Consider the following 12,075-nt stretch of genomic DNA (forward strand, 5'->3'; position numbering starts at 1 on the left):
GCCGTCAATATGTGCTATCAAGTCTTGGTTCTCTGTCACCGACAACTCATTCCATTTTCGAGTCGTCTTTTATCGCTGTTTACACTTTGCTCATCACTTTCAATGTTGCAAACATATATGCTTGTATCTTTTACTCTTATTGTTCGTACGACGGCTATTTTTTCGTGTTGTGTGCTGTATCCCTTTTCGACTGCATTTTTCGCTTTCGTATTTTTCATTACGGGTTTTAGCTTTAACACATAAAATACACTCACTCACGTTAATATTGATGTTTGTCTTTTAATTGTGCTCTTTAATTTAATTACAACGTGAACCAATCCGGCAAAACTTACCTTTATCGAAACCACACGACACACGTTGAGGCGATGAAATGAAAGAAGAATATTACGGTAATGAAGGAATTGATAAATAAGGCAAGAGGGAAAAAATGCTGCTAAGTTTGTGATGATGCCAAGCAGTAAACCCAATCACAAGAACAAACATAAAGCATGACGCACAATGTCCAATGTCAAATTTAAATGTTTAGGTTTATAGTTCTTTAAAATATATATTTTCTATCACTAAAACCATGTTTCCACTAGAGCCTAAATCCAATTGATTTGAGATAATCTCCAAAACCCGTTTCCACTACGAATAAGGGGCTTTTATTTGTCAACAGTGACGTTTTCGACAGCGTTTTTATTGTGATTAGCATTTTTATTGTGTTCGACTATTAAGTTTGTGAAACGATTTTATTAAATTGCTACTAAATTTTATAATTTCAATAAGAAATTGTCAGATGTAAAGAAAAAGTGCTGCCAAAAAATCCCAATAATAACCCGTATTCAATGCAAACGCAGTGTTGCATTTGAATTTGGAAGGAGATTTGCTGCAAATATCCTCAAATAAGTAGATTTGCTCACATTGAAAATGTATGGGCAACTTTGGTGCAAAACACGAGATTTACGAAATCTCGTCGCAAATCTAGATTTGCTCCAAGTGGAAACATGGTATTACAGTGTTTTGTTTGAGTAATGTATAGAGCAAATCACGACTAAATCGGTTATTTTTATCTGTTATAACATGATATCGAAAACTTACCAGTACATGACGTATTTAAAAAGGAAGTTTGGTACAAGAACTTAGAAGGTGGGGTCATTTGCCCAACAACAATGTTTTTCTGTGCAACCCTGGGGGATTGTTTACAACTCGTAATGTCAAATGACGGCTGATAAGCACTATTTCTGCCGAGGTTAGAAGAAAAAAGTTTAATAATTTTTCTGGCCCAAAGGAATTCATAATTTATTATTTGGTTCAAAATACGCATGTGAAAATTGCAGGTCATTTGTTATTGCCATTAAAACAACCACAAAGAATCGTAAAAAGACCATGCATTTTTCCTTTTTTCTATTTCTCAAAACTTTTTTAATTTGCAAAAACCAAACCCTGAATAAAAAATACAACCAACGGTCAGTATTTTGTTTTCATGTAAACAACACTCGTCAATGTTCGACAATAGGAAATTTGTCAAATTAAAAAAATTTTACTCAGCTGTTCGCATGACCATACCTTTAAGTTCTTGTACCATGAAAGGTGGTCTCACGCGAACCAGGTTTGATGGTATAAAAATGTCAGATTTTTGTTCGCATTCTCTTTGCTGCTCATGTACGCACACGTATCCGCACACGCACACAAGATTCTTTGTATATGTTGGCAAAATGTCGATCAGCTTGATGGCAAGATGACAGATTTCACTATATGATTTGTGGTTGTTGTACAAAGGAGACGTCCTTTAACTATTTCGCCTTGGTTGCTTTTCAGCGTCGTAGGCGGACATGCTAACCTAGCTATACGGTGCCTCCTCCTTTCACGGTATCCTGCGATTTATCTACGGTCTTCGGTGTAGACGGGATTATGAATATTTTTCTAATCAGTTTGTTGTTGTTGTAGCAGTGTGTTGTACACCGAGACGGCAGCCCTTGCCGATGGAGGATTCCATCGGGTCAATCCAGTACGTACAACCGACTGCCATGGGACTTTTGAACACTTTCTAAATATTAGATGTTTGTGTTTTTCTATAATGCCTTAAAGCTTGGAGAACCGATTTATCTTCACCCTTACTTTCAATTCTTGAGTTCAACTCGAAATTCGCAAATACGTATTGAAAGCTTTCATCTATTACAATATATTTGAGAGATCCTCGATCGTTCGATGAGATTATGAAATGCTTTGCTAAATGATATAAAAAACATTTCATCATGTCAGCGGACTTTTAAAGATAAACTGACTAATCACTTCCATGGATTGGTCAACTAAAATTCCATCACTGTTGCGATCTCAAACATCCAGCATTCACAGTGTTTAAAACAAATAAATGTGCGTTAGGTTACTATCTTAATTCCTTTTCACATATATTATTTTATCTTATAAATTGTCAGTTTATTTTATTTTAGTTTTAATTTTTGTATTATTTGTGTTATATATCGGTTAACTAAATTTGTTGTTTATAGTTGGAATATTTTATATCTATGAATGTGAAGCCCGGGAGGGCGAATTTTGATTAATAAATTGAATTGAACTGAAATTTTTTATATAAGTTATTGGCGAAAAATATCGCGAAAAACGAATATAGTACCAAACTTAAAGTAAACATTTTTTCAAATTTGTACACATTTGATTTGATTGGCAATGAAAGAACGGAGTTAAGAACACTTGAGGCAAATTTTTCTGAAGTTGGCACGGACGAAGTTGATTTACGCCTGGATTTGTCGCTTATAAGCTTCTGCACTTTGTTGTTTTTGATGATGGTGATGATGTTGGGCTGAAGAATCCGAACTGGTAATGGGAATACCACTAGCCGTATTAATACTATATTGTTATTGGTATTTTTGACTTGTATTGGTAGTACTGATTGCGTGGTGTTGACAACTTTTGTGTTGTAAAGTTGTGCCGCATGAAATTGGCAGTTTCGGGACAAGACGACTCCATGGGCACAATATCAATTATAGTCACATCATTGGGTGGAGTGTCATATCTTTTTCTTTTTATCACTAGTTTTTGAAGCAACTCAACCACTTTCTATATATCTAACCAACTCTTCTAAGGCATCCTTCCCTCTATAACCCGACAACGATTCTACAACAACAGTTTTGGTATTACGTATCTGTTGCGATTTATTTTTAGCCTTTGCCTCCGCCTGCGAAGGTCCTGTTGCATATATTATTATCGTAGCCAACGTTGAGACTGTTGTAGGATGTGGGGGTATGGTTACTGTGGCGGACGTTGAAACAATGTTGCCACATGAGTAAACAGAATGCCAGTGCCAGCACCGCCGGGATTGGAGGCAGTAGCAGACACACAATTTATCTGCATTGTAGTACCCACTGTTGAAGTCGCAGCTGAAGTTCCTCCACCAAATCACTTAGCGCATTAACATTCTCGTTCAGTTTACGTTTTGTTAATGTTGAAATGTTGTTATTTGTTGTAGCCGATCCCCCCAATAGGGAAGATCCCGTGGCAGTCGATGACATTTTCGTGTATGCCTGCAATTATAATGGAAATATAAAATTAAATTTAATTCTTCTACAAATTAATTATACACCCAAGCCAAGGCGTATTTAATAAGATGGTCGCATCAGCACAGCTGATGGAACTTGATATGTCAATTAATTTTTAATTTCGCCTTATAAAAATATAGACTTTAAAAAAAATATTCTCTGAATTGATTTTTGTGCTTGCTGCTGGTTCTTAAAATTATGTTATATTGGGTTGCCCAAAAAGTAATTGCGGATTTTTCATATAGTCACAGCTTGTGACTCTGTATTTGCATTCTTTCTTCTGTCAGTTATCAGCTGTTACTTTTAGCTTGCTTTAGAAAAAAAGTGTAAAAAAAGTATATTTGATTAAAGTTCATTCTAAGTTTTATTAAAAATGCATTTACTTTCTTTTAAAAAATCCGCAATTACTTTTTGGGCAACCCAATATAATGATACGCGTCTGACAACCTTAATTGCTATTAGCTTCACTCAGGGAGCTAGGTGCAATTGTGACGCCCCCTAAAAAGATTCAAAAAGCACCAAAGAACACAGACAAAATCTACGGCAGTACAATGGTAGATATTAGAATAAAGAAAATAAGGAGCAAACATGCATGGCAATAATGGAAGCCAGGCGGGCTGGAGGAGTTCCCTCCTAGCTGCCATTTTGAGCCCTATTGCAATCAAGAATTGCGAGAGGACTATGTCTGGTAATAATTTAGACAGGAAAATGGTGTTCATCTAGCCATAGTCCTGCGTCTACCCCCGCAACTTCAGGGCAGTGCCACAATAGGTGATCAACCGTCTATAACTCCTCCTCATCCCCACAAATCATACGTAAGTCCGTCATGTGTCCAGCGCGACATCAAAGTCATGACATTGCAAGAGCCTCAAAAGGGGGTACAAAAACCGTCCTTGTGGTGATTGAGCCCTTTCCTAGTGGTACGCTAATTATCCTGCCCATCAAAATAGTATGAACTCAATTCAGGAGGACCAGAGAGTCATCCATTGGACACATGTGATATGTGGTCTCTAGTTACAATCGAAACACACGCTTATGAAGTTAGAAACAATCCCAGCCCAATTGGAATTGAGCCAGAACTACCCTTGTCTGCACTTGGTAGCTATTTTAGCGCTACAATAACCTAAACTAAACTAACAATAACCTAAAACTATTTAAACCTGCCACCTTGATGGTTTTGTGGGTAAAGCCTCTGAAGCTAACGGGAATTTTGAAAAATTTTAAATTTGTTTTTTTCTAGCTTGGCACCCAAATATTAATAAACTCCTTCTTGCTTTGATTGGTTGAAGCTAATTTGCCGTAAATTTTAAATGTCATGACGGATGGAATTTTCGCCATGTATACAAATTTTGACATATCAAGTTCCCAAAAAATGCGTTGTTGTAGCAATTCGCCGATGCGGCCACCTTATAAATACGCCTTGACCCAAGCAAAACATACCGAATTAGTTGGCTGACATTTTGCACAACCGCTTCTCCCATGACCTTCAACGTACATGTGAAATATGACCTGAATCGGTCTATAGCTTGTTTATTTTTTAAACTTCCACAGAAATTAAGAACAACCGTACATTGGATGAAGTTGAAACAGAGAATTGGTTATGAAATGTCAAAGTGCTCAAGGTAGTAAATATTCTGTGGTTTAATTGTTATTGAATTACTGGTCTCATTTAGATGAAAACAAAAAAAATTATTTGCCTGGGGTTTGTCGAAGTTTATAGAGCAAATTCATGAGGCAAATTCTTCACAGATTTGTGAAGATCAATATGCCTTCCGCAAGGGCTTCAATATGACATCGCTGCTTTTTAGGCCGATTGATGCATTGAGGGAGTAATTAAATGAGATCGAGTTATGCTCTCTGGTTTCAAACGACCTTTCATAAGCTTTGAATTCTAGTAACCATTGTATTTTGATAACCAAATTATAGAGCCAATTCAGTTTTTCAAACACAACATCTAAACTTATATCTTCTTATCTGAGAGAAATAACTCAATTTGTAGTGGCCAACGGTTTTGACGTCATCCATGCTTTCTTTAACATCTGGAGTTCCCCAAGGATCTATTCTTGGTCCCCTTTTGCTCATTCTGTACGGCAGTGACGTAAGACAAGCTATTGATACAGTTGCCTACAAACCCGGTTGCTTAACGATTCTCTGGGATCGATATTACACTGTATATTTCCCAATACATGTGTTTTTGTGTAATGGCATATTTTTTGTCTACACAATTACACTACTCCCATGGTATACACATGATTCTGTGCATCTGTTGGAAGTTATATTGATGGCTTCGCTAGACAACGGCAACGGCTCTCGCTGTAGCTCCGTGTGTCCAGGTTCGAATCCCGGCCGGGCTCTGCCGAATTTTTTCATTGCAATTTTTGTTTGTTCTTTCGAGACCAACCCTGAGTGGTTGGTGTGTGTTCCGGTCTCTGGCTTTCCTTTTCCATTTGCATAGAAAATCTTCGATTTTTGATCTCGTCTCGAAAAAGAAACCAACAAAATTTGTAAAATTTAATGATCTAAGAATACAGTTCGTACAAAACTGTTCAATAAGGATCTTCCGATTTAAGGAATGGGTGCCATAAAGGGCTAAAGGGAACTTAAACCACCACTAATCGAGCCATTCAATCACAATCGCCTATATGTATATATATATATATATATATATATATATATATATATATATATATATATATATATATATATATATATATATATATATATATATATATATATATATATATATACATACATATATATATATACAGGGTGGCTGATGAATATTGCTACATTAAGAAACTCAAATAATTTTTTTTCGGTGTATGGAATACATATTTCTTTTATTCATGTTAAAGCTCGTTCAATTTTATTAAATATAGTTTAATTTGTTTTAAAAATAATGGAATTTAAATGCCCCCCCTGCTCGTTGATGCATGTGCGGCATCTTAGCAAAAAGTTATTCATTACTGCTTGGAGAGTTGAGACAGGAATAGCCGCAATTGTTGCTCGAATGGATTGCTTTAGTTCATTCAAATTTGTTGGTTTTGCTTTGTAAACTTCCTGTTTGCAATGACCCCACAAGAAAAAGTCAGGTGCAGTAAGGTCAGGCGACCTGGGTGGCCAACGGAATGTGGAGTTTCTGGATATCAGTTTATTGGGAAATTTTCGTCGCAATTCTGTCATAACAGGTTGGGCTATGTGAGGACCTGCACCATCTTGCTGAAACCACACAGAGTTAAAAGAAATTCTCTTTCGGCGTAATTCTGGATAGAAAAACTCTCTCAACATGTTCAAGTAGCGGTCTCCAGTAACCGTAACGGGGTGACCGTTTTCTTCGAAGAAGTAGGGCCCGACAATGAAACGTGATGAAACTGCACACCACACTGTGACACGAAGTGGATGCAATTCCGTCTCATGGAGTGTCTGTGGGTTGGAAGCACTCCATATTCGACAATTTTGTTTGTTTATGTTGCCGTTCAAATCGAAATGGGCCTCGCCAGACATGAAAAGACAGTTCAACATGTTTCCATCCTCTTCCACCATTTGAAGCATCTTCTGGCAAAATTCCAAGCGAATCGGCAAGTCTGCAGCGTTCAGTTTGTTGGCCATTTGAATTTTATATGGGAATAAGTCCAAATCTTTGTGCATAATTGACTGTAATGACTGTCTGCTTATACCCATTTGAGCAGATAAGCTTCTTGTCGAAACTCTTGGATTGTGTTGTATCGCAGCAGCTACAGCAGCGATTGTTTCCTCCGTTCGAACTGAAGGGTTTCGATGGTAAGGTCTTCTGTTGACTGTCCCATGCTCGGCAAAATTGTTTACAAGTCTCATTATGGTCCATCTGCTCGGAGGATTGCCGCCAAACGTGCGTCTATACTCTCTTTGAACCGAAACTACAGACTCCAGTGCGTGATAGCGGCGGACAATCCAAATTCTTGTTTCGGTGTCCCAGTTATCCATTTTTGTCAAATCTAAGAATCAATCTGCAAAATAAAAAAAAAATCGACCACATTCATTAAATAGAAAAAAAGTTATTACATTTTTTTTTGGTAGCGGCTTTCATCAGCCACCCTGTATATATATATATATATATATATATATATGGGACAAATTCGAGATACAATTGTAACAATTTGTATCAGATTGTATCCAATTAGGTGTAATTCGATACAATTAGATCCATTTATATATAACCATTTTTCGGGTCCAATTACGTTTGATGACAGATATAATTGGATCTGGCTATATCAACCTTTTTATCGGGGTTGTTTTATTAACTTTATGAAATTTTCTTTTCTTTAAAAAAAAGTGAATCTTTACTAGTAGAAAATATTAATGAAAATAACTGACGCACTTATTTTTTAACACATGTTTTCATAAGTCATTCATACTTAACACAGTAAAACTGTAAATCAAAAAAAAATCGCATAAGCTCACTCGAGCCAAACATTAAATACCCATAACCATAGATATATTGCTTATCTGACTACAGTTTTTGCGATAATATCCATCATTATTATGTTATTCACTTTGAAAATATGTGCATTAATCACGTATACAATAACAATGTAAACTTTGTATTAATTCAGATGGTCAGATCACAAATAGCGATGCAACTATAACATAACATATTTATTTTCAATTATGATGGTGATCATCATTACCTTCGCCGCCCAAATATCCATATTGCGGAAATATTAAAATCAAATATAAAATCAAAACACAAACAGTAGCACACCTTACTTCGATTCCACATATTTACTTACCTCACAACTCGATCGCTCATTAATATTGGAGACAATATTTTAAGCAAAAAATATAACAAAATAAATGATTTTAATTGGTTTTCACACCCGATAATGCGATATTGCTTCTATTAAAACTGGTACTATGTCCTTTTTAGAAAATCGTTCTTTCGGTGGTTTGACAGGGTTACCACATTTGATATTTTTGGGTTTTTTTGGTTAAAATGCGAAACAATTAATGGCCCTTTTAGACGGCACATCAAGACCGTACTCATCATGTATACGTGTTGATTACAGGTTTTGACAAAAACGGTGCATCGATTTTTCATTTTCTTTGATTTTTTATAATTTTTCATACTTTAGTTCTCATGTCTTAACCTTATTTGTCACAGAAGGTGTTTTTCAATATCTGTCAATTAATGATTACACATTTCTTTGTGAACAGTAATCGATGATTTTTTAGCCATGACTGATGGTTATGTGTACATGTGACGAATACACCTTTGTTTTCACCAATAGTATTACAATGACCATACATTAGAGGTGTCATGTAAACTCAGCATAAAGGTAGTCTCATTTGTACAACAACCACAAATCATATCAAAGCGAATTTAAAAGGGTGGTCTCATGCGAACAGCTGTTAACAGCCGGCCAGGTTTGACGGTATTAAGATGTCAGATTTTGTTTGTATTCTCTTTGTTGTCATCTCCTTTCTGCCATATTCTCAGCTCGTGTACGCACGCGTATCCACACACACACACACACACAAATATCTTTTTGTGTGTTGGCATAACGTCGATCATCTTGATGGCAAGATGGCCGATTGCACCATATGATTTCATGGCAAAATAATTAAAGGTGGTCTCATTTGTACAACAACCATAAATTAAACAATTTAAATTAAACAATTTAAGGCTCTTTAATGGAATTTAAATGCCCCCCCTGCTCGTTGATGCATGTGCGGCATCTTAGCAAAAAGTTATTCATTACTGCTTGGAGAGTTGAGACAGGAATAGCCGCAATTGTTGCTCGAATGGATTGCTTTAGTTCATTCAAATTTGTTGGTTTTGCTTTGTAAACTTCCTGTTTGCAATGACCCCACAAGAAAAAGTCAGGTGCAGTAAGGTCAGGCGACCTGGGTGGCCAACGGAATGTGGAGTTTCTGGATATCAGTTTATTGGGAAATTTTCGTCGCAATTCTGTCATAACAGGTTGGGCTATGTGAGGACCTGCACCATCTTGCTGAAACCACACAGAGTTAAAAGAAATTCTCTTTCGGCGTAATTCTGGATAGAAAAACTCTCTCAACATGTTCAAGTAGCGGTCTCCAGTAACCGTAACGGGGTGACCGTTTTCTTCGAAGAAGTAGGGCCCGACAATGAAACGTGATGAAACTGCACACCACACTGTGACACGAAGTGGATGCAATTCCGTCTCATGGAGTGTCTGTGGGTTGGAAGCACTCCATATTCGACAATTTTGTTTGTTTATGTTGCCGTTCAAATCGAAATGGGCCTCGCCAGACATGAAAAGACAGTTCAACATGTTTCCATCCTCTTCCACCATTTGAAGCATCTTCTGGCAAAATTCCAAGCGAATCGGCAAGTCTGCAGCGTTCAGTTTGTTGGCCATTTGAATTTTATATGGGAATAAGTCCAAATCTTTGTGCATAATTGACTGTAATGACTGTCTGCTTATACCCATTTGAGCAGATAAGCTTCTTGTCGAAACTCTTGGATTGTGTTGTATCGCAGCAGCTACAGCAGCGATTGTTTCCTCCGTTCGAACTGAAGGGTTTCGATGGTAAGGTCTTCTGTTGACTGTCCCATGCTCGGCAAAATTGTTTACAAGTCTCATTATGGTCCATCTGCTCGGAGGATTGCCGCCAAACGTGCGTCTATACTCTCTTTGAACCGAAACTACAGACTCCAGTGCGTGATAGCGGCGGACAATCCAAATTCTTGTTTCGGTGTCCCAGTTATCCATTTTTGTCAAATCTAAGAATCAATCTGCAAAATAAAAAAAAAATCGACCACATTCATTAAATAGAAAAAAAGTTATTACATTTTTTTTTGGTAGCGGCTTTCATCAGCCACCCTGTATATATATATATATATATATATGGGACAAATTCGAGATACAATTGTAACAATTTGTATCAGATTGTATCCAATTAGGTGTAATTCGATACAATTAGATCCATTTATATATAACCATTTTTCGGGTCCAATTACGTTTGATGACAGATATAATTGGATCTGGCTATATCAACCTTTTTATCGGGGTTGTTTTATTAACTTTATGAAATTTTCTTTTCTTTAAAAAAAAGTGAATCTTTACTAGTAGAAAATATTAATGAAAATAACTGACGCACTTATTTTTTAACACATGTTTTCATAAGTCATTCATACTTAACACAGTAAAACTGTAAATCAAAAAAAAAATCGCATAAGCTCACTCGAGCCAAACATTAAATACCCATAACCATAGATATATTGCTTATCTGACTACAGTTTTTGCGATAATATCCATCATTATTATGTTATTCACTTTGAAAATATGTGCATTAATCACGTATACAATAACAATGTAAACTTTGTATTAATTCAGATGGTCAGATCACAAATAGCGATGCAACTATAACATAACATATTTATTTTCAATTATGATGGTGATCATCATTACCTTCGCCGCCCAAATATCCATATTGCGGAAATATTAAAATCAAATATAAAATCAAAACACAAACAGTAGCACACCTTACTTCGATTCCACATATTTACTTACCTCACAACTCGATCGCTCATTAATATTGGAGACAATATTTTAAGCAAAAAATATAACAAAATAAATGATTTTAATTGGTTTTCACACCCGATAATGCGATATTGCTTCTATTAAAACTGGTACTATGTCCTTTTTAGAAAATCGTTCTTTCGGTGGTTTGACAGGGTTACCACATTTGATATTTTTGGGTTTTTTTGGTTAAAATGCGAAACAATTAATGGCCCTTTTAGACGGCACATCAAGACCGTACTCATCATGTATACGTGTTGATTACAGGTTTTGACAAAAACGGTGCATCGATTTTTCATTTTCTTTGATTTTTTATAATTTTTCATACTTTACTTCTCATGTCTTAACCTTATTTGTCACAGAAGGTGTTTTTCAATATCTGTCAATTAATGATTACACATTTCTTTGTGAACAGTAATCGATGATTTTTTAGCCATGACTGATGGTTATGTGTACATGTGACGAATACACCTTTGTTTTCACCAATAGTATTACAATGACCATACATTAGAGGTGTCATGTAAACTCAGCATAAAGGTAGTCTCATTTGTACAACAACCACAAATCATATCAAAGCGAATTTAAAAGGGTGGTCTCATGCGAACAGCTGTTAACAGCCGGCCAGGTTTGACGGTATTAAGATGTCAGATTTTGTTTGTATTCTCTTTGTTGTCATCTCCTTTCTGCCATATTCTCAGCTCGTGTACGCACGCGTATCCACACACACACACACACACAAATATCTTTTTGTGTGTTGGCATAACGTCGATCATCTTGATGGCAAGATGGCCGATTGCACCATATGATTTCATGGCAAAATAATTAAAGGTGGTCTCATTTGTACAACAACCATAAATTAAACAATTTAAGGCTCTCATCAGCTGATTTTATAAAGAGAAAACAGATGATCGAGCCATTAAATCCCGATTTAAAGAGCAGTGCAAACGGGGCATAAGCTTTCTCTTATTATTGTTAATTAATATGTGCTTTTCTGC

The sequence above is a fragment of the Stomoxys calcitrans genome, chromosome 4 (genome assembly GCF_963082655.1).
Source record: "Stomoxys calcitrans chromosome 4, idStoCalc2.1, whole genome shotgun sequence".
NCBI classification, from domain to species: Eukaryota; Metazoa; Arthropoda; class Insecta; order Diptera; family Muscidae; genus Stomoxys; species Stomoxys calcitrans.